At 39.8% G+C, this 23341-nt stretch overlaps 1 long non-coding RNA gene across 1 annotated transcript; it reads left to right on the top strand.

Moving 5' to 3' along the window:
- Positions 1 to 1123: 1123 nt before the first annotated feature.
- Positions 1124 to 18263, top strand: LOC122987838. The gene is made up of 3 exons (XR_006404626.1): positions 1124 to 1135; positions 16494 to 16502; positions 18191 to 18263. It is a non-coding gene; the product is annotated as an uncharacterized LOC122987838 (long non-coding RNA).
- Positions 18264 to 23341: the final 5078 nt, after the last annotated feature.

Below are 23341 nucleotides of genomic sequence, written 5' to 3'. Positions count from 1 at the left end.
TTCCCGCTGACACTCCTTTCTCACCTTATTCACTGTGACATCTTTACTTTATGTTTTTTCTGAGGATGGATATTTGTTTGTTTGTTTAGCAACTGAACACTGAACACTACCTATTAGAGGTTGGTTGCATGTTCTGCAACTCACTTATTGCAGTATAACCAGGGAGTAATTGTAACTAGTCAGTCAGTCAGCCAGTCCAATACCGAGCCAAAAAGCAGTTTTTTACTGCCCTCTCTGGTTGAAATTGTGTTGCATCACTAACCACACCCAGCTGTGATGTCACAGTGTACTGACCACACCCTGGAGTACACCTCTACATCACTGCAGCAAGGTTAAACCACTAGAGGTCAGCAAAAACATGAATTTCAGCTCGTGGTAAGTTTTTCTTTAAAGCAAGAGGAATATCCACATCTACAGTATTAGATGGTGTGGAGAAGGTGGGGAAAGATTTACTCAAATAGAAATAAAGAATTTATAAATTGAGCAAAGAAAAGGTAATTAAAAGTCAATTGGGAATCTCTACCAAATTATAAGTGGGCCACCAAACTGGTGAATATACAGTAGCGATTTCCCATTGGGATTAGTCAAATTACATAGTTATTAACTTCACTAATCCCAATGTGAAAATACTTTGTAACAGCAGCCACGTCACATCAACCAAAAAATAAAAACATCTTTTGTGTCAAATGCAATGAATAATGGATATTTAATGGGTATCAGTAATTAAATACCATCAGTAATGGGCATCAGTATTTGCAGGTGATAAGGGCATATATTTAAATGTTGTTCATTCCCTAATGTCATAATATCAAAGTTGTCCACACATATAGATGATCAAGATGTTCTGTTCATGGGACTGTCTTGTCACAATGTGGATGTAGCTTCATAGGTCAACAATAGATGTACAGTCTCTCAGTTATCAGTACATAGGTTTACACACAGTGATTTCAGATTTGTTCATTATAAGAGAGGCCTTTTTGAAGGGTACTTTATACTCTCTACAGAAGTTGGAGGCACGTGGTCTGATTCACAGCCCTCAGTGCTGGCAGAAGATCAGCAGCACTCCAAGCTGCCAGAGCAGCCTGGCCACGTGACTGGATGGGAAGCGTTGAAGGGGCTGATGGTTTTGGAGTGAGTGGCAGCTGAGGCGGGCAGGGTGGAGGGGGTGGTTGGGGCTGTGTGTAGAGGAAGTAAAATGGGGGGGCAATGTTTTGGGGGAGGAGTTGGTGGGCAGTGGTTTGGGATCTGCGAGGAACAACAGCGTTGCTCCTGTGCGTCTGCTCCCTGACACTTCCCTAATCTGATAACGGATGAGGACAGGTTGCCTTCGCTGTACCTGGCAAGTACCTTCCCCAACCTGCACAGGCGGATTTCGGCGGATAAGGCCAGGCTTGGCAAATGCCGGCATCCTCTGGAGAATAGTTAAAGGGTGATTAATCATTGTTTAGGCGCGGAATGCGCAGGGAAGAATGGGAAAGCGGCGTTCCACACCTCTGAAGCAATTAATCCCTGTGATCTCCACCAGGTTTGTCTTGTAGATAAGTCAGGGTACAAAACTGTTCCTAATTTATCAACCCACTCATGCCATCCAGCATAAAACACACAATTTATTTGCAATCATTTATAGTCAAATTTTAAAAAGAGTGACTTTGCCACATCCAAGTATGCCTTATATTAGCTTCATATAAACTAAGTACCCCAGATTACAATGGGAATCTTGTTTTATTGTGCACATCTGGTGGAGTCACAATGCATTTTCACATTCGCTGTCTGAATTTTTGAGTGATTGTGGCATAAATCATTTTGCTAATCAGAAACATAAGTGACATGAAGGCATCTCCCCTCTTGGAACAAAGGAGCAACATATGGCTCTAAAAGCACTCAGGTCTTTTATTTCCAAGGTATATAACCTGTGCATAAACCAATATTATTGGGCTGATTTGCATTTTTCTTTCATTCTGGGCTCTTTTTCAGATCTCATATCTTTGCAGATGACTTCAATAATGGATAAGAAAAGCATTTCTCTCTCATTATATATTTGATTCTCAACTTGAGTGCAGTTAAGCAAAACATAAGACTCGGCTCAATGGTTTGTTGCAAGGTGAATTATGGCGCTGTACTTTGTGATCTGAAGAGAACATAGACCGCTGCATGCATGATAGATTTATGTAAATATGCGAGCCACCACAAAAAGTTCAGTTTCTTCCCCTAATAAACTGCATTAACAGATGAACCAAAAACGACATTGATATGACAAGATGAATTCCTTTATTACGAGTGGGTTCTCTCCGGATCTCTCTGCATTGCTTCCAAATCATATTTGCCTCCTAAAATGGGAGGGGGGGAGACACACATTCTTGCCAATAATAGTAAAATGGCTCCTGTTTTAATTGCATCATTACGTACCCAATATCAGCAGCCTGCCTGCCAATATCAATATTGCCATAACATGGGTGGAATATAGATGACCCAGGGTATGCGTGGGTCTTCCATGAGTGCCTCCATGCCAGACTCATCCCATTGCCCGCTGTGCAGGGAATGGGGATGTAGGCCGGATAGCAGCTCGTCTTTCTAATGTCCCCCCGTATTCCCTTAATTGCTGACGGATCTTGTTTGGATTTTGATGGTGGCTTGGAATCTGTGGTTGCTACACATAGGAATTGATAGACCTTGAGGGAAACATCATGTTACACTCTGTGTGTGTGTGTGTGTGTATGTATGTGTGTCTGCATGTCTGTGTGTGTGCCTGCATCTGTTGGTCTGTACGTGCAGAGATCAGCTCTATTGTAAAATCAAGAGGCGGAGGGTTTTGCATAATGCACTCATACATTACGATGATGTAACTAATATAAATGGGGGTCACCGGGGTCAGGTAGGCTGCACAGGGATACACAAAGCAGCTGGTTAACTGATGATGAGAACACACACGTTCTTCTTAATGCGAAGCCAGTGGCAGTGTACATGCTCTGACTTTTCAGAAAGAGCAAACACTTCTATAGACCCGAGAAAGGTAAAGAATAAAGTCTGTTTTGCATTTCTGATATAGCGACACTGCACATATGGCACGGCAGAAAACTTAACAATTAGTAACTGCTTTGATGAAGGAAAATTACATCTTGTAGGTCCCACTCGAATGCACTTCACATATCCACATTAATGCATTCAGGACCGGAGAGTGAAAGATCATTTTCCTGTTTAAATATTTCATTCTAGCTTAAAATTTAGCCCGTAATTAGAGCTCCCTAATGGCAAGAGCATCCAGTTTGTCCGTCTAAATTAGATTGTTGTTTAACTATTAATTATGTATCTTTGTGTCATATAAGATAAGATAAGATAATCCTTTATTAGTCCCACAGAAAATTTGCAGTGTTACAGCAGCAAAGGGGATGCCGCAATAACAAGAAGCTTCAGTATAAAAGCAAGATATAATAAATAAGTAAACAATAAAAAAGCAAAATATAATAAGTAGACAGACGGTTTAATTCGCATTACTGCACATAGAAAATATTGATATTGCACAGTTTAGTATGTGTGTTTGGTCTACTGGGAGCAGTGTTGATTGTAAAGTCTGACAGCAGCAGGAAGGACCTGCAGTATCTCTCCTCCACACACCGTGGGTGAAGCAGCCTATCACTGAAGGGGCTGCCCAGTGCTGTCAGAGTGTCCTGCATGGGGTGGGACGGGTTCTTCATCAGGGATGATAGCTTAGCCATCATTCTCCTTTCACCCACCACCTCCACTGGATTAAGGGGGCATCCCAGGACAGAGCTGGCCTCCTTAACCAGTCTGTTAAGTCTCTTCCTGTCAGCAGTTAAGATGCTGCTGCCTCAGCAGACCAGAAGCTGGCTAATGCTACGACAGAGTCAAAAAAGGTCCCCAGGAGCCCCCCCCTGCACTCCAAAAGACCTGAGACTCCTCAACAGATAAAGTCTGCTCTGTCCTTTCTTATACAGTACATTTGTGTTGTCTATTCAGTCAAGTTTACACCCAGGTACTTTAAGATTTCACCATTTCAATATCCATTCCCTGGATGTTCGCTGGCACAGGAATACAGATAGCCCCTTTCACACATGCACTGCAACCCTGAAATTTTCTGGACATTATCTGGAGTATCTGTATGTTTGAAAGCAAATGTCTGAATCAGTTGGAGCGGACGTTAAACAGACTTTACCCTGCCAGCTCCCTAGTACTAAGTCCGTGTAAAGCTCGATTGAGACCATGTGTGAATACAGCAGGTTATTGTCTGGAGAATTCACAAGCAAGCGGGTGCGTTGATGACGTCTCTATCATGTGGCTGGCCAGCCAAGCTGCATTGTTTTGACTGGGCCTGAACACGCTGTGAAGCTGGTGGTAATGGGAGAGAGGACTTCCTGTGATTTCTTGTGAAATAAAAATAGTTTTATTTCTGGTGAAAAGCTTAAAAATGCCAAATTACAACTGCAGTGTACTTTTTGCATCATGTCCAGCCTCCTGCCCGCTCTAGCCAGGCGCCACTGCTCACCTAAACCAAACAGTATTTCCAGTACGTGAGAACACGTCTGACACAGAAAATATCCTGTTGTGTGCTACATGTGTGAAAGAGCACCTGTGGAAAATGACTGAACCTGATTCTCCGGACATTGTCCAGAGTTCATATGTGAAAATGGCTTATATCTATTATCTATCTATCAGGAATATATATCCATCTGTTTGCTAACAGATGGTGCAAGGGTTAGTGGTGGGGCAGGATTGGGGTGATGATTTATTTACCTCCACTCTGTTCGTAAGATCCATGCACTTACTTATTACTCTTCCTCAGCACTCGGTCTCTGAATCTTATCAGGTTAGCTTGTGTAGTGACCTGCAGCACAGGACAGAGAAGGAGAGGCATATAGTATACAAGATGCAATATGGTCAAAATGCTGTACTCCATACTGTAGATAGAAATAGACCTGCAGTATATTGGGTAGGTTTAGGCACATTACAAAACTGAGCATTCTTAACATGACATGAAGTTGATTTCATCTTACAGTTGTACAGTTTCTAGAGAGCTTATTAAGTACATTTGAAAAGATATGCTTTCTTAAGGTATCAAAATGAAAAGAACGACAATTTGCTGCTTTTATGCAGTAGTAACATACATTTAAACATTTGAAGCCTCTGACAGAGCAGTGAGTTAATTTATTCACTAATAATTATTAATTTATATACTCAAGCTGGCAGCTTTGGTGTGGTGCTCTACCAGAACAGGCACACAAACTTCACGCACTGCTGAACTTTTGACCTTTTTAACAGTCTGTCAACAACTATATAAAGACCCCTGTTTTTATTCCAAAGTTGAATTATGTTTGCGTCTGGTTGTTTGGTTGCACCTGGTTTGACTCTGGGCTGTACATTTGGCTGACTGTTATTTGTTTTGTCTCCTGATGATGGGGCCGGTGATTGATGGAAGGGGTCCAGGACATCTCCGATCGACAGCTGTTGATAGCTCTGAAATCGAGAGCAGCAGTCGGAGCGTAACAATGAGCTCATTGCGCTCTTGGCTTGGTCGCCAGCCCAGCAAACCCCAGCACTGGGGGGACTTCATGAATTTCAACTGGGGCCACAAATGTGAGTGCACATGAAAATTGTGCTGGGGTGGAGGGAAAGGGACTAAACTCGTAATATAGCCTTGATAATTACAATAATTGAAGTAGGAGACAAAAGAAGGAAGAAAAAATAAATATATTTTGTCAGCAACAAAATTTTCCCTGAAAGAACACTTTAGCTCAACATAGGTCATTCTTGCCTTTTGTAAAGGCAAATTTTAAGACCTAAATTGAGGTGGCACATAAGCAGGAAGACAAAACAAGATGTGAATACGCTGATGTGTTGCCCCATCAACACTTCCATATCTTTGAATGATAATTGGCCTGTAAATACGATAAATCTTCATGTGTATAGCCCCCAGTATATCATTAGGGTTTGTGGTGGTCTGTGGTGAAATAGGTGTAGGTGTAGTGGCTGCCGTGGGAAGGCCCTGACAGGAGTGCAAGCAAGGAGTTTTATTAAAGAAATCCTTCACATTGGTGGAATGTCACATTTTAGTGCAAATACCTGAATGTGAGACCCTTAACTGCTCCTTCTCAGTCACTTTCTTGAAAACACCTGGCACTATCACGCATACAGGCTGCAATCATTCAGATTTATTAATAATATGGCTATTTTTATTATAATTGTTCCTGTTTGCAGCTGATGAAACTGAAAGAAAAGTGCTCTTAATGGCAGATTCACTGGACAGCTAACTGTTACAGGTAGCACGCTCACAGCAGAGTGTCTGTTATCCCCCATATGTGCTGTAGGTTAATGATAGAGGTTAAGGAGTCAATTTGAGAATTAAGAATTGCTCCATATTGTGTTTTGTCTTAAAGCCATCCATACTTTAGCTTTAATTGGACAGCATCATGCTGTAATAAGCTGTGGTTGCATGGGTTTGATGCCCGAGCCCTCTGAGGTTACCAAAGCTCCGGCATCATATCTGAGCTCAAATTAGCATTCTGGGCAAGCAGAACTCCCCAAGCTTAATTAAGGTAAATTCAACATTCTAGTTCATCATTGGGTTTTATATAATCTTAAAACCAGTTGCGCTTGTTTGGCAGCTGTTTATTTCTTATATTAAAAAAGAAAACATTACACTGTAGATGATTTGGCATCCCAGGATTTTGATTTGAGCCCCCTATTATGGGAAATCTGGGTTTGTGCAATGATTAAATGCTTAATAAAAAATTCATTGTTGTTGCCAACATCTGTATTGTACAAGCTAACGGCTCACTGGAGTGTGCGAGACTTGTAAAGTTTCCAAACGCGCCGTTGAGAACCCTGGAAAGTTCACCTAAGAGTTTGCCTTCCTCATTACCAAGCTACTTCTGTGTCTGCGATTAGACTGAGAACATCTTTAATTGCTTTAAAATCTGAATGCATGATAAGAATGGATTAATTAGATTTTTCTGTTCCTACAAGTAACAGATGGTTTATGTCTTCAGAATGCTCATGTTGTAAAATGAGATCCCCAGCTTGTCTCTGATTGGTCACTGTTAATGAAGCATGCTGGGCTGATTATTGATTTAGAAAATGAGGACGACACAAGTATTGTGTGTGTTGCTGTAATAAATTAAAGACAAGCTTTGTTTTATCGTTGACAGAAACCTACCTTAAATAACACAAAATATTTGATTTTCCATTCAGGTGGTCTCTGGCCCGTCAAAGTAATTTTATTGTTTATTTAAAAACAGGCACTTTCATAGTTGCCACAAACAAGCAGATGGTCGACTTCACTTATTTGTGTTTTGTGTTTCTGAATGACCGATCAGATGTATGATGGGAAACCAAAAGTACAAGATTGGTTTTGGTGCTTGTGTTGCGGTGGGAGAGAGGCTACTCTGCATTATGAGGGAACGCTGGCACATGCTGGCTGCTGCTCCTCTTTGCTAAATGGACAATTGACTGTGACCCTCACTGCTCATGTCATGTGATGTGGCCTTTGAGCTTTTTATTTTTTTTTCGTTTTATGTCTGTCTGTTTTGATCGCTCCCTGAGTTGGAATACGTGCTATCGAACTGGTGGACTTTGGATTAACTAAAGTAAAGTACTGCCTATCTTCTCAACTGGTATGTACAGACTTTGGAAAGTGCTTCCTGCCTACTCTACTGGGATCCCTTTTCTCTGGAGGACAGCAGCCGTCTCTTCTTCCAGCCTGCCACAAAGCCCCATCCGGCTCCCCTGCGCTCTCTGGAGCTCCCCTCATGTTTGCTGTAATGTTCTCCACTGTGTGACTGTGGCTGTTGCTGACGCTGCCATTCTGCCCAAACGATGCAACCGCTTTGATTATGATGTCCTACACTGCAACATATCTACGAAGTTTACGCAGCTTCCTAATTACACCTGACAAAGGATTTTTAACCTGCTGCCAAGAGTTTGAGATTTTAAGAAACAGACCTTGTTACATCCATAGAGGCTCATGTCATGGTTTCAGTGTGGAATACAGAAGCAAAACAAACTTTGGCGTCATCGTTGGAAACATCGAAAGACTACACTGTACCAGGCGAGATGCAAAATATGGAGAGGACCACAGTGTACTGCAGAGTTTGCAGAGACTTCCATCCTCAGCTCTGTCTCCTGCCACCATGGGACTATTTAATACACAATCTCTCACTGATAAATCCCTCCTCATACATGACCATATTTTGGACAAGGGGCTTGATTTCATGTTCCCTAACTGAAACCTGGCATAAACCAGGGTACTACTCTTAATGAGGCCTGCCCTTATGGCTATAGTTATATGGAAAAAGCCCGCAGCTCAGACCATGGTGGTGGTTTAGCAATCATACACCGGACTGAACTGAAACTGTCTCCCATGCCTGATTTTTCTTCTATTGAATGTCTTGCTCTAAAATGTAAACCTCCATACTCTGTGACCCCCCCCCCCCCTTTGATCTTGATGTCCCTGTCAAGACGCGTGAGGTCAATTTTTCACACTCTGCTCCCTGGTTCACTCATGACCTGCAGAAAATAAAAACAGCTGGATGTGACCTGGAACAACGCTTCAGACACTCTGGGCTTGCTGTCCATAAACTGGCCTTCTGTGAACATCAAAGGACTTACTCAAAGTTCCTTAAAGATGCGCGGTCACAGTTCAACTCCAGCCTAATTGATAACAGTCCTGACAACCCTAACCCTGGCAGTCCCTTTAAACCAGTCTGCCCTCGAGGTCACAGTCATCTGCCCTTTCAAGGTGTTGGAGAAGGTGGTTACTTCTGAGCTTCAGGACCGCCGTCAGGTTTTTTTTCAGCACATAGCACTAAAACAGCTCTGCTCAGGGTTGTGAATAACCTGCTGATGGCAGCTGATGCAGGGTCCCCCGCTCCTCTTAGAGCACCTCCACACCATCATTGGAGTTAAGTGGTTTCAGTCCTTTCCAGTAGGACTGAGTATGTCTCACTGGGAGGATGTAGGTCTGGATTTCTCCCTGTCACCTGTGGTGGTCTGCACGGATCGGTTTTTCGTCCCATCTCGTTTACCCTCTACATGCTCCCACTTGTATGTGTCATCAGCAGATGTCATGTCTTTTCATTGCTATGCTGATGATACACAGCTCTGCATCAAAATTACCCCAAGCCCCTCCGCAGCCATGTCATGCCTCAGTACCTGTCTTGAGGAAATAAAGGTCTGGATGAGCACACGTTTCCTTCAGTTAAACAGCAGTAGGACATCCCCCTCTCCTCTTTAGTCACTAATCTGGGTGTTAAGTTTGACCCTCAGCTGACTTTTGAAGACATTTATGCAAAACCTCTTTCTACCATCTCAAAAACATATCTAAACTCTGCCACTCTCTAACACTGTCAGATGCAGAAAAACGTCTCCATGCCTTTATCTCCTCAAGACTGGACTACTGCAGTGTGCTCTTCACAGGGATTCCTGGCAGGTGCATCCAGAAGCTTCAGTACATTCAGAGCAGCACTGCCAGGATCCTGATGAGAGTGTGAAAACACAAATATATAACACCAATTCTGCTTTCATTGCACTGGCTCCCTGTCTCCTTCAGGATTGACTACAAAATCCTGCTACTCACATAGAAATCCATCAATGGACATGCATCTCCCTACCTATGAACTGATAATACCACAAACCTCCACCCGCACCCTCAGATCTGCCAGCAGCTTGCTCCTCCGGGCCCCCAGTACTAAGCTCCACACCATGGGGGATTGAGCCTTCTGCTCTGCTGCACTACGCTTGTGGAACAGCCTTCTTAACCATCTGAGAGCTGCACAGACCCCACAGTCTCTTTTAAAAAAGGCCTAAAAACCTTTTTATTCAGGAAGGCTTTTTCATCTTAACTCTTATTACTATTTTCTTTATGTTGTGTGTTCTATGTTATTTATACTGTAGCACTTTGAGTTTCATTATGAATGAAAAGTGTGGTAAAAATTAAATGTATTATCATTATTAGTTAATATTTAAATGCAGTGAGCTGCTCATCAGGGAAGCTGTGAAAGCTGTATACATTCCCAAACTCCCATCTCTGTGGTTTTTAAGGTTAGTAATTTTTTTTGCATTATTATTGGCTGTTGCGAGAGCAGCTGTTCCCCAGCCTCCTTCCCTTCTGAATTACCATCCTCACACTGACAGACAGGCAGCTGATGGGGGAACTCGCTGCGTGCATGAGGAGATCCAATTCAGCGATGAAACTAATGTGCTGCATCAAGGGGAAATGTGTGGTGGTCCTGGAGGAGGAGGTCCAGGTTCAAACACAGTCTGGGACCAGCTCTGACTCCGCCTGGGTGAACATGGTGGTCACATTAACTCGGGCTGGGTGCAGTTTCACAGAGACAGATCTTTTATTATTAACTTATTCATTTATTTATTCTGTTCCCTAGACACTGCCTTCTTGTTTTGGCTGTAGATTCCAAACTGGCAGCTCTCCACTCCCTGAAATAAAAACACTCAAGGACCACAGACACATTTTAGATATTTGAAGGAAAGTACTAGGGGTGGACACAATAACAGAAACATCTGTACAATATAATACAATTTACCATGATAACACTACTACCACTACAGTAAAAACAAAACAATACCTTACAGTTGAATCAATGTCTCTCTGAGACTGAAAGCTTTACAGAGGTAGTATTTATAGTATTTTTAGTAGTAGCTATTGTCTTTTCATTTAATAGGTGTCTCTGCTTTGTGTCTATACAATTCTAATTTCATTAGTGCAAAGCATAAAGGTAAATTGTAATTTGGCTAAAGTTAATAGCTCCTACCAGAAAGTAACTGGGAGGAAGTAGAGAAAGGAAGGAGGGAATGAGTCAGAGGTGAACAGAATTGTGACCGTTGTTGTTACTTTTTAATAAAGTTTTAGTCCAATAGCCAATCACAGTTATAAATGCAACAAAACTGAGACAAACACAAAGCTTAACTTAAAATATTACTCAAATTGTCTCCTTTTCTTTATTTATATCTGAAAAAGCATATCCATATATATAAGCATAAATCCATATAGGGATATGGATAGTAGTATTCATGGTATATGTAATTTTATATTGCAATATACATATATCATATAGTAGATTTTCTGAAAAAAAATTGTTTAGAAACTGTGACAACAGATACAAATGTATGTTTTTTGCTATTCAATTGAATTAACTCCTTGACAAAAGAAGGCACTTTAACAAATTGATGCAAAGATCACATAAAAATCCAATATATGCCATTTATCCAATATAAAGCGGTCCTGCTCATTGAGCTGCATCATTGTCCACAATAGCATAAATACATTCAGAAATACTGAAAGGATTGTTGCCATGGTAAGGCCAAATTTGTGATGGTAGACAAATTTATATCCTCATACTCGTTGTCACTCTAATATAAACTAAAGATGCAACAAATGTGGGAACTAATTCAAGAGACATATTATAGGCAATTTTTTAAAAATGCTACATGAGTTTTATGTGGTCTAAGAATTTAACGAGCCTTGATGAAACCTTGAAGCAGCTTGAATCATTATATACAATATTGACAAGATGGCATCGAACCAATTGATAATGAAATGCACCCTGGCTGACGGTGACGAGGTCATTCAAACGAAGCTGAAGCCAGCATCCCAGCAACAGTAATTGTAACACTTCCACTTCCATTGTAGTGCAGTATTAATAATAATATGACACTGAATATTTTGCCATGCAATGCTAAAAGAGGGAAGACAGGACTGTTTATTTCCTGTAACACCATCTCTGTACTTGAATTTGTTGATATTCATGCACTTATTTAATACACTGATCAGCAACTGGTGGAAGAGTTGAAGAGGTCATTTAATAGCAAAGCAAAGCAATAGCAACAGAGGACTGAGGATGATTTGCGTACTTGCATTATTCAAAAAGTAGCAGCAGTGGATCCCATTCAAAATCCCCCACTGTGCTCTATTTCTAGACATGCAGACCTGCAGTTTGTCCGGCACAGCGAGCTCCTTTGAGCATAACAACAAAGCGCTCATTGCTTATTTGCTGCTGAAGTCTTATGTTCATGTCTAGTTCTATTGACATGCAGTGCAAACATTTATAATTACCTTTAGCTCTGTGATATCAGCCTGCCTTGAATAACCTGCTGTGGCGTTTTACCACCTGTTACTAATCGCTCTGTGAATTTGTCACGGCACCGGCAATGATTCAAACCAACACTGGGCGCCCCACAAGACCCTTCAGGAAATGCAGCAACCGGCAGCAGCACAGTGCTCAGAGAGCCGAGGGAGCGACTTCATGGATTTTTTGCATCATTAACTATTTATGAGTTGCCACTTCATGTTATTTACACTGGACTGATGGTAATGCTGTTCAGAGCTCAAACGCCATGCAGGGACCCGCTGGGATAGCAGGGTGGAGGGTCCATGGGGAGGTGAATGCATGTGTGAATCTGTTAAATATTGTACGGAAACGCCACCTGCAGCTGTGAACGTAGCGCAGGGTAAAAAGGGGCGAGTTGGGAGCAACTCCGGGGGTACAAAGAAATGCAGCAGACTGCAGTGCATGCAGACAGGGCTTTGTGTAGGCAGGGCACACTGTGACTATATAATGTATAAGTCAAAAGCCTTACCACAAGCCACAAGGAATATTCAGTTGACCTGGTTTATCTTTAGCTTTAAACCACAAGAGCTGATTGCGTCACCATTTGCAGTAAATGTGTCATAGTCGAGGATAGATTATGCATCGTCTGCTTCTGCACTCAAGATTCAAGTCTGTAGAGCTGCAAGATTTCTATCTATCTATCTATCTATCTATCTATCTATCTATCTATCTATCTATCTAATGGTATGTCATGTGATTCAGCTTCTTCAAATGAGCAACAGCTATATCATCAGCATCCACATATCAATTTACCTGGCTGAGTATTCATGTCTCTCATTTACTGACTCTTTCCCTCTCAACATCTCTCTCAAATTGAAAGGCAAATAAACAATATGTGCAGTTAACTAGAAACGTATCAACGGCGAAACGTGTCAAATTCAGTTTCGCAACATGGCATGCAAACTGTAAATGAAACACTTGGAATGTCCAATCAGACAAACAGCTGTCACATACTTTCTCAGTGCAGATGCTCAAAGAGAAACGACTGGACCTGTCAGAAATATGAGAAAGAAATGAATAAGCTGTAGTTGAGTTATTCTTAAACCACTTCAAAGATAAATCAAGCAGCAGTGATAAACAAAAAAACTAATTTTTGGTTGATATGAGGAGCAACAACATCCTTGGAGTTGCCTCAAGACTGTTGCTTCGAACACTGAGGGACTTCCTGTTGCCAGGAAACATTTGATGTGATTTTTCATTTTGTTGATAACTGCTGGGAGTGTTGCCCATCCACACTGTTTTAGTTTATCAGCACCCTGAGGCTTTTATATATGTTTGCCAGGAGGGATAGCATCTTTGTTACTGTAGGATTTTCATTAGGTCCCTGTTTGTTGTTGTCTGACATGTCTGTTGTTGTAGCTTTTATTGACAGTTTCTGCTCTTGCTCTTTTATCAGAGGATTATTTCAACTTTTCACATTTCTCCACACGTTTGAGAAAGTGTTGTCTAATAGATGATCAGACCATACTTATTATACTATTATATGATTACACAGTTTCCTCTAAGTCCTCTTTCTTTTAAGTTAACTTGTTTGTCAGCTTTAAAATGTTGGTAAATTCATTTATTACATAATTTGTAATACATACATATATATATATATATATATATATATATATACCCAAACCCAAGCGAGAGCAACATCAAGAAGAAGGAACACGAGAAGATCGAAAAATACCAAGGGCTGAGAGAGGAGCTAGAAAAGATGTGGGGAGTAAAGGCAACAGTGGTGCCAATGATAATTGGAGCACTGGGGGCTGTGACCCACAAACTGGGAGAGTGGCTCCAACAGATTCCAGGTACAACATCTGAGGTCTCAGCTCAGAACAGCTAAGATACTGCACAGAACCCTCAAACTCCCAGGCCTCTGGTAGAGGACCCGAGCTTGAGGAAGACACACCATGGGAGGGGGGTGAGAGGGATATATATATATATATATATATATATATATATATCACATACAGTAGCCTAACTAGCTACGTAAGGCTAATTGTAGTTAAAGATCTTATTTTGGCTGCATCAATTGCTCACATTAATTCATCCATGTGACAGAAAGTCTTTAGTGTCCAAGCATAAGACATGTAGCAAACGTATGCTTACAAGTAATACCCAATACACAGAGCTTCAACAAATCATTGCTAATTTTATAAGCTTATTATGATCTGATTTGTTTTCTTTTTCACAACTTGTAATATCATGATTGTATATAGAGTTAATGCCTCGTGAACTCCAACCCTTCCACTACACACCTCACGTCTCTTTTCTTCTCACCTCTGCATCCTCTGGGTTGAGCTTAAGCCGGTCCAAAACATTCAGACATTCAGAGACAACAACATACATTGTTGATACATGCAGGAAAAGCAGGACATGGCAAATTCAGCTGATGCACAAAACAAAACTAGCAATACTAACAGAAAATGATATTTCAAAACTTGAAGTCAAGATGTCACAAAGTGGCATATGACCGGCTGAGCATGTCTTTTCTAATCTATAGTATTAGCTTATTTTTAACTGTGCTATGAAACATTTCTTTAATGTAGGATGTATTTTTTCTAACACTTCCTTTATTGTAAACTAAAACAACACTCTCCAACATACAGTTCAAGGCTAGTTTTATTCTGAACATACCAATACCAACAGGTTACAGATTTTTTCCAAATTAAAATATTCATACTAGTAAATAATATCTAGGGCACAGACAAAAAAAGAAGAAGAACTTAAAGGGAAACTTCAGTATTTTGTATATAAATGACTTATGGGGACAACAATTTTTGAAATTTGTCCAGTGTTAAGCGAGAGCGCTGCAGCTGGTCGCAAAATGGCCACTAAACGTGCTTGTTTTTGCCACTGACAGGCTCAGACTGTTATTTTAAGTGTTTGACAACATTAGGGAAGGGAGCCTAAAGAGAAATAAAATGTTTTTCTTCACTTTTCACTTGATCCAATATGTTTGTTATTGTGTCTGACCAAGTCTCGTTCAAGAAGTCTCATTCTGAAATCTCACCAGAGTTGAGCTGTTGTCAAAATCAGCTAAATATTCAGCCATGACATTGAAAATCTTTCAGATAACAATAAGCTACACTTTCTGTACTCCAACACACCAAACTCCTCCCAACACTCCTCTCTCCAACTCTGTCATGAGTGAATATTTAGCTGATTTCGACAACAACTCTCGTGAGATTTCAGAACGAGACTTCTCATTGAGCGAGACTTGGTTAGACATAGTAACAAACAACTCTGTAAGGTCCTTTCCATAATGTTGTCAGACACTTAAAAGAACAGTCTGAGCCTGTCAGTGGCAAAGACAAGCACATTTAGTGGATGTACATTGATGGCGCACTATTGCTTCATCGGATTACATTGCAGCTTGTTTCTGTAACTTTTACTCTCCTGTTTTATCAGTCTTACCCTATCGTAGCTTATTTTTATTTACAATTAAACACTTTTTAATTGTATTTAAAAGTCTTTTTACTGCCTTGTGTTGCTTTTGCATTCGGTCTTGATGCCTTTTATGTGTTATGTAAAGCACTTTGAATTGCCTTGTTGTTAAAATGTGCTATACAAATAAACTTGTCTTGCCTTGAGTTAACTCACACCACACATTTTAATCACCCGCTCTGCACAGCTAAAACGTACAACTTCTATCCTCACACCGTACCGTTTAAATAACAGCTGATCTGGCCAGGGAGACCTATTAGGAGTTAAAATCTAACTTGATCCATACAGTATCACAATATAATGCAGTTAAGTACACAGCTAATTCTAAATTTGTGTTTGTGAGAGGTTCAACAAAATCATATTTTAAGGATATCATTTGTTCGATATAATTTGAGTTGTGATATTGAATTGCAGTAGATTGCATATTCCAGTTATGCAGCATCTCTAAATACAAAGACAATTAGCTGTAGTTTGCTGAAACAACTTACAGTATGTGCACTCCTAAATGATGAAATGACAGAAGGAGTCTGTTTCAATCATTGTGCTTCATCAGCAGTTACAACAATAAGGTAAATAAAGTTAAAAGTAATTTACATATGGATGTTTAGGTTCAATGACGCCTTACAAAACTGTGTTTTGAAAAGAATTTGTTTCCTCTTTAAGAAGACACGTTGTCATTTCACCAGTCCAGGTTCTGCTTGTTCTGCTAGAGGGCTGAATTTGCTCCACACATAAATGTGTTGCTTATAAAAAAATACACAGCATCCTGACTGATCAGCAGCGTCATGCTAGGTCTGAGTCATTTCCCATCAAATTTGTGGAGATCATTGTGGAACATGGTGTCTTCTATCCAAACATACCATGCTTGTATCCACTCGTACTCACCTGCATCCTCTTGATAATGTTGGCTGCGCTGCCTATGAGATCATTGATGTTGGCTCATTAAATAACCCTTTCTGCCAGTTATTTAGGCTCCTTTAGCTCACAGTTTAGAGCCATGAATATTGCCTGGGTCTCCCACCCATAGAGCTAAAGCAGCATAGATTTGTTCATGATCCCCTTATTCCCCCGTCGCTATCATCTGAATAACATAAAACAGGCTGTAATGTGACCAGTACGATTTGGGTTAGCGCTCCTTTGCAACAACAATCCACAGCCATTGTAATGTAATGTCGACCGCCTAATCCACTGCCACCCGGAATTCCCTTTGAACTCGCCTGATTGCAAGGCTAATTTTTATTAAGTAAGTGCACACATTATTTGTGGCAGTAACTGAAGCTTCAAAGAGTCGTTGTGACAAGTGGAGCCCGAGAGCTTAAATTATCAACTCCCTCCACTAGCACGGCTATATAATTAGCCTGAAATTAACAAGAAATGTTTGCTTTAGTTAAATTATTCAAAACATTTATTTCACTTGTCAAGGGCTTAGATCAAGTTGTTGTTTTTTAAGTGTACTTTTTTAAATTTTTTGCTTTCAACTGAAAAAAAAGCTTTTTGTCTTTGCGTTTCACTTCCTGATGACTGCAGACTGGGGACGATCCCTTCTTCTTTTATAATTCAACATGTGAGAAGTGCTGCATCATGAAACACATCTTTATTTATTGCTGACCTTACTACCTTTAGTAGAGGAGTCCAGTGATTTTGTTGAACTCCCACGACAGATTTCCAAAATGAATTTATTGTTAGACATCATCATTTTTTAAATTTAATTTATTTTTTACTATTTCAGAACCACACCACCAATTAATATACATCAGGCTGATACTGTACAGCTCAGAAAATCAAAAATAAATTGAACTATTTTATTGAAAAAGCACTGAAAGTTTTGGTAAGGACTAATTGCATGGGCTGAAATACAGCTTCTTTTAATTGTATACTGGTGTACTATGAAGTGTAAAGGTGTACAGATGTTAACCTGTTAACCAATGAATGAGCACCAAGTATGGAGAGTTTGATTCTGTGTGTTATTTTCCTTAAAGTTACTACAAGGAACTTTCATTTTGTGTTGATTTTAGCGGCCCCTGTGGACAAAAGCGGTATTGTTTTCCCAGAATGAAGACTGCACACCCAGTGAGCACCGTCGCCTCGTGTCGTAAAGGTCTTGGCTAGCGTGTGCATTTGTTTTGGAAGCGAGTAATATTTGTCTGTTTTAAACAATGCTGTTTGCAGGATGTATAGCCATGAGGTAATGTATCTGTTTGTGGCTATGTACACACATGTAAGGCTGCATTTACCAAAACTCACCAAATCCAACAATGCAATGCTTGTTTATTAGTGCTTTAGAACATAACCGCTGTGAAACACTCAGAAAATAATGTTTTATTTCTCAGGTTCACTCTTATTCTCGCTACAACGCCGCTTGTTCTCTTCATTCACTCTCTAGCTCGCTCTACCACCACTGTTCTCTCTCTCCCTCTCCCAGTTTCTCTCGTCTTTTTTAAACTTAGTCGGGAAGTCGACAACAAATCTAACTTTACTTTTAACGTTATCAGACAAAGAGAAATGTCGTCCCCTCATCCTCCCCTTGTCCTAGTAATGTCTTTGTACAACCTCATGCTACAATACTACATGTAAACAAAGGCTCTTCCGGTCTGAATCTGACCTGGTTGGCAAGTATTTAGAATAACTATATAGAAATAGCCAATCTTCTCGCTGATGGTCTTGTTTGCTTAAGTAGGTCATATAGAAGCATCATGAGACTGTTTCATAACCAGTTAATAGTTCTTTGTAGTAATTTTAAAAGTCTCAGTTTTTTTCGTCTTGTCTCTACATGTTCATGACGTAAAGTCATAAAGCGTCAGGGTAAGCCCCGATTTATGGCTCAACTCAATTTGCACCACTGAGCGTGTATTGGAGTTTGTTCACACCCACTCATTTCTTTCTGTTGATTTCGTCAGCAGACGTACTGCTCTGTAAGTTCACTTTGTGTTCAGCCTGAACACACCTTACCATGGAAGTTCAACCTGCATTAAGTGACTTTTTTTGGCTACTTAGGGGCAGTGCAACAAACTGTAAACACAAGATTGACAAAGTATCATCTCATAAAGTTTTTACAGCATGTTAGCTAATTGTTCCCTATTTACCCACCCAGCAGACACAGAGCTACATTGTCATTCAATCATGTTTCCAGCTAACTGGCAAATGTGAGTCCAATATTCACTCTTCTTTTAGCTCTGTTTTGGCCTACACCAACCTCTCAGAAATATATCTGGCTGATTAATAGCTGATAAATGCATCCATTACAGTATGTTCACCAGCTAGTCATTAGCATTGTCTGTCATAGCAAAACAGTGATTTCATCAGAGGTATTTGGCTGAAAACAGTGAGAGTCAACCAAAGAAGTTGTGGGCTGTAAAACAAAAACAAAACAAAACAGAAAAGAGCTAAAGGATGCTTAAAAAGCTCCATAAAGATGAGAAGAACTGTAGAGTTGGATGATAATACTCTTGGGAGTCCCTGGGTTCATCACTTCAAGTGTCAACTTTCTGATTTACAAAATGATTTGATTCATTGCTTATATACAAATACTGATGAGAGCAGCTTTTACCTCTGAAAACTTCCCAGTCCACTTTAAACTTTTATAAGAAAAGCAGTTTTTGAGTTTAGTTTAATCACACAAATATAAAACTACAGTATTACTACTGTATTAGAAGCATTAGAAGAGTTGTGGTTATCTGCTGGGTTTTGTTGCTGTTGTTTGTGAATAAAAATGATTCATGGTGACTAATGTGTGCAAAATGTCAAAAATTCAACGTATTGATTGCAGATGAATTAACTGAAGATGACATTGTGTCTTTGGCAAGGGCACAATTATGGAAGTTCACCATTTATTAACACAACGTCGACCTGAGGCTATGAGGTAATCTGTTTTTTTGCACTCTAAATGCAGACTGTGTGTTAAATCCATTAAAAAAAAAAAAAAAAAAAAAAAAACAAGACGGGGGAGAAAACAGCGCCCAGATTCTAATGCGGCTAGATTGACATACAGATAAAGAGGATACAGTAATACAATGACGGCATGACAATCTTGCCACACATTTTATGGCGACGAATAATCAAAAATCCTTTTATCGATGACACATCAAGGAGCATTTAGTTTATGCTTTGGTTAATCCTGTTGACTATTTTGTGATTTCTCTGTCTCTTACTTGTTCCAATGTGCTATATTTGTCTCATAAATACTGGATATTTTGGCTTGACAAATTGCTATACAGGCACAATCCTATTAAGGGATGCGGTGTTGTGTTCGCTGCCAGTGACATTCTGTTAGGGTGTTGCATTAGAGACTATGACTATTGCACTGTTTTGTCATTAATGGATAATAAGAGTATTTTGTATTTTTAGACATTTCTTTCAGCATACCACTATTTTTTATGATCCCTAAACAATGCTCACTGCAGACTTTTGTTGTTTAATGTGCCTTTCATCAATCAATCAATTAATTAATCCTTATTTATCCTGCACTTTAGTAAAACAAGGCGTCTCAGATGAGGCAGAGTCCTTTACAAGAGACAAATGAGCGTGGTAAAACGCGCAGTTGAATCATAGAAGACCCTTTATCAGAGAACCAGTTAGACTAAATTAAAGGGTTTTAATTTTAAATGATCCAGTATTAGTGAAGTTTATTTCATTAATCAGGACCAAAACAGTTTGTTTCAAATAACTATAACTACTGCAACATTGTAGAGTTTGAAATATAATTTAAATCTCAAGAATATGATGTAAAAGTTGTAAACTAATTGTGCTTTTAAAACACTAACACTATATTCTTGCAGTGTCACAGCCCATATCTCAGCAATGTCACAGTGTCATCATAACTGATGAATGATGTCAAAAACACAGAGTTGAGTAATCTCTTACACTCTCTGTGGCCTGTGATTGACATCATTGTATTGACCAAATTATGTAAAATTCCTATGATACTTACTGTAAATATAAATAATTTGTGTCTGTGTATAAAAAGTGGTAATAAATACATTTTAATACAAGTTAAAGATTACATATACCTAAAAATGCAATGCTCTAAACAACTAATGTCTAATGTATTTTGCCATTTAACCAAACTGTTATTACTTATAACTGAAACTAAGCTTTTAATTGCTAAAATTAAACCTAACCTTAGATAAAAAGATATTTCTGTCACCAACACATCATTTGGATTTCAGACTTTCAGAATTTTACATGACATTTTGCTATATTTACATTTCCTACAGACATGCCTATATAACATAAGAGGTGTTAATGTGGTCTTAAACAAATGTGAGGGGGGGGAAAAAAGCACATCACAAACTCTAAAAACTACATCAGCCCTGTGTGCCACCTGCATTTCACTTCGAGTTCTCACATTATATCCGTCACATAAAGTGGAAGGATGCAGCTGCAGGTGGTTTTGAAGCTGTTGTGGTTAGAAATAAACATCTTGACAGCTTGAAAAACACCCTTGTTGTCTTTGTTATGGCGAATCTGGTCTTTTATGAACACTTTCTTGACGTTTTAGACTTGAGCGATGTTTTGACTTGGACTTGTCTAAGGATAGGGTCATTTGTAAAGAGGGAAAAACAAAATGTAGTTTTAATGATGCACAATTTTGGTAAATGCTATATATGTTTCTTTGCAATCAGAGCCTTTACTATTATTATTAGCTCTTTAAAGTTAAAGACCTGTATGTTCTTCCTTGCATTTCTTAATAAAATCCTTATTGTCTCACATAGTTATTTTGACATTTATCTGCTTTTTTTTTTTTTTTTACTGGCACTGGTTTTATTCTTGACTGCAGCTTTGATGTACAGTAAACATGATTTAGTCGAGCCATGTTGTCTTTAGGAAGCATCGACCTTCTCACCACCTTGATAGGCCACCCGTCTGTGCCTGGGTCACAGGCAGGAGGAGGCGGTGAGGTCCTGGAGAGCATTATTGAGTTTTCAGTGACAGGAATTATGATAAATTATTGGTCAATAATTCAACACGAGTGTCAGATAGAGTATATTTACAGGACCACCTGGCGTTGCCTGAATAGAGGTTACACTATAGGGAGTAAATAAATAATACAGCTTTTTTACCCTGTGCTTTAATACCATTAAATATTCAGCTATTTGGATGATCAAATTTGCTAGTAAATTACAGCTTCCCTGTTGATAGGACTGGGAGGAGAGGTGGCCAACGGGTGCTGCAGTGGGAACCCAGCCAAGGAGGGAAACAACACAACTACACACACACACACACTCGCAGACACACACACATACTATACCATCAGACACCTATATCCATGTCTGTGTGAGCTAAAATTACACACAGAGAACACACACAAATACAAACATGATCTGTATATACACTCACACCATCACAGACACAAACACACACACACACACACACACAAAAATACAATATATATAAAAAATACATCAACACACACAGCCCCAGGTGGCACATGCTGGCATACACAGCCTTACCTGATGATGCTGTATGCATCAATGAGCGCATCCAAAATAATGCTGTGTTTACCCGAAGAGGGCTGGTTGGAGTTCATATTCTTTCTGAATGTTTCACGCAGAAAGAGAGGATTATTCGATAAATAATATATGTATAAATACACACACCCAGCCATTGTTTGTTTCTCTATTATACAATATAATACAATGCTGTGACAAGCTTCATTTTCCCAGGATCTGCCCTTTGACAGACTTGTGCAGTTATTAGTATTAACCACTGTTAGAATCATCAGCAAAAAAAAAAAAAAGGCATCCTAACTATGATATGAGAATTGGTAAGCAAAATGAGAAATGAAGCAATTAGAGAGGTTCACATACATTATTTAGCTCTCATTAGCTTCCTGTGACACTGTAGGCTCCACACCAATGAAAAGTGTTGGCCAGGCTCAGGCAATTAGTAAAATTAGTGGCACAGGATTTGGCGTTGATTCAGGCCACATGGCCCAGAAGATACCAGACTGGTGTCAGTCGTGTAATTTATAACTTTGCACATGAAATAATAGGTTTGAAAAATCACTGTGGCTACCAGTGTGTCAACCTGTATTATCCAGGCGACAAGGGTTGTCCCTTGGACGGAGGAAACAGCAGCAGCTTCCTCCGATTTTTTTAGGGAAGTGCACGGTGCAGTCGGCCATTTTGTGTCTCTCAGAGAAAAACAGGGGACAGAGGTCCAAGCGGATGGTAATTAGCAGTCTGGGTTGTGTTTGTTTTAATTTTGCGCATGTTTGTGCTGATAAAGTTTGACTTGCCAAAAATCCCAGTCCCGCGCTGGATTCTGCTCAAGCTGTTCCCCAGCATCCTTCAGGAACGATGGGAAATCTTATACACTGCCACTGGTCACAGCACAAACAGACGGTGGTAATCAGTGATTAGGGGACATGTAACAGTATACAGAGATAAGCCCACACCCCAACCCTTCAATCTGAATCAATAGGAGCACATGAAATATGTAAAATGGACATGTTTAGTGGTAAATATTCTGTGATTAACCAGAAAAATAAGCACTGAGGGTTTGTAAAACTCTATTTATGTAACTTCACTTGTTTAAAGACATTTGTACTAACTTCAAAATGAATAATAATAAATAAATTGCTGGAGAAACACTAAGCCATTTGGTTAAAACAGGCAATTTTGCAACACAGTGTTGATCCTTTTTGGTTTTGAGCTTAAGGTCTGCGGCCAGCTTCAAATGACTGCAGGTCCACATACAACACCGACGCAGAGCTAAATAACATTCTGCAGTCTCTTTATCATTACAGGGAAAAAAGGAAGGCAGAGAACAAG

This window comes from Thunnus albacares, chromosome 8 (assembly GCF_914725855.1).
Source record: "Thunnus albacares chromosome 8, fThuAlb1.1, whole genome shotgun sequence".
Lineage (NCBI taxonomy): Eukaryota > Metazoa > Chordata > Actinopteri > Scombriformes > Scombridae > Thunnus > Thunnus albacares.
This window is presented reverse-complemented; position numbering and strand designations above follow the sequence as displayed.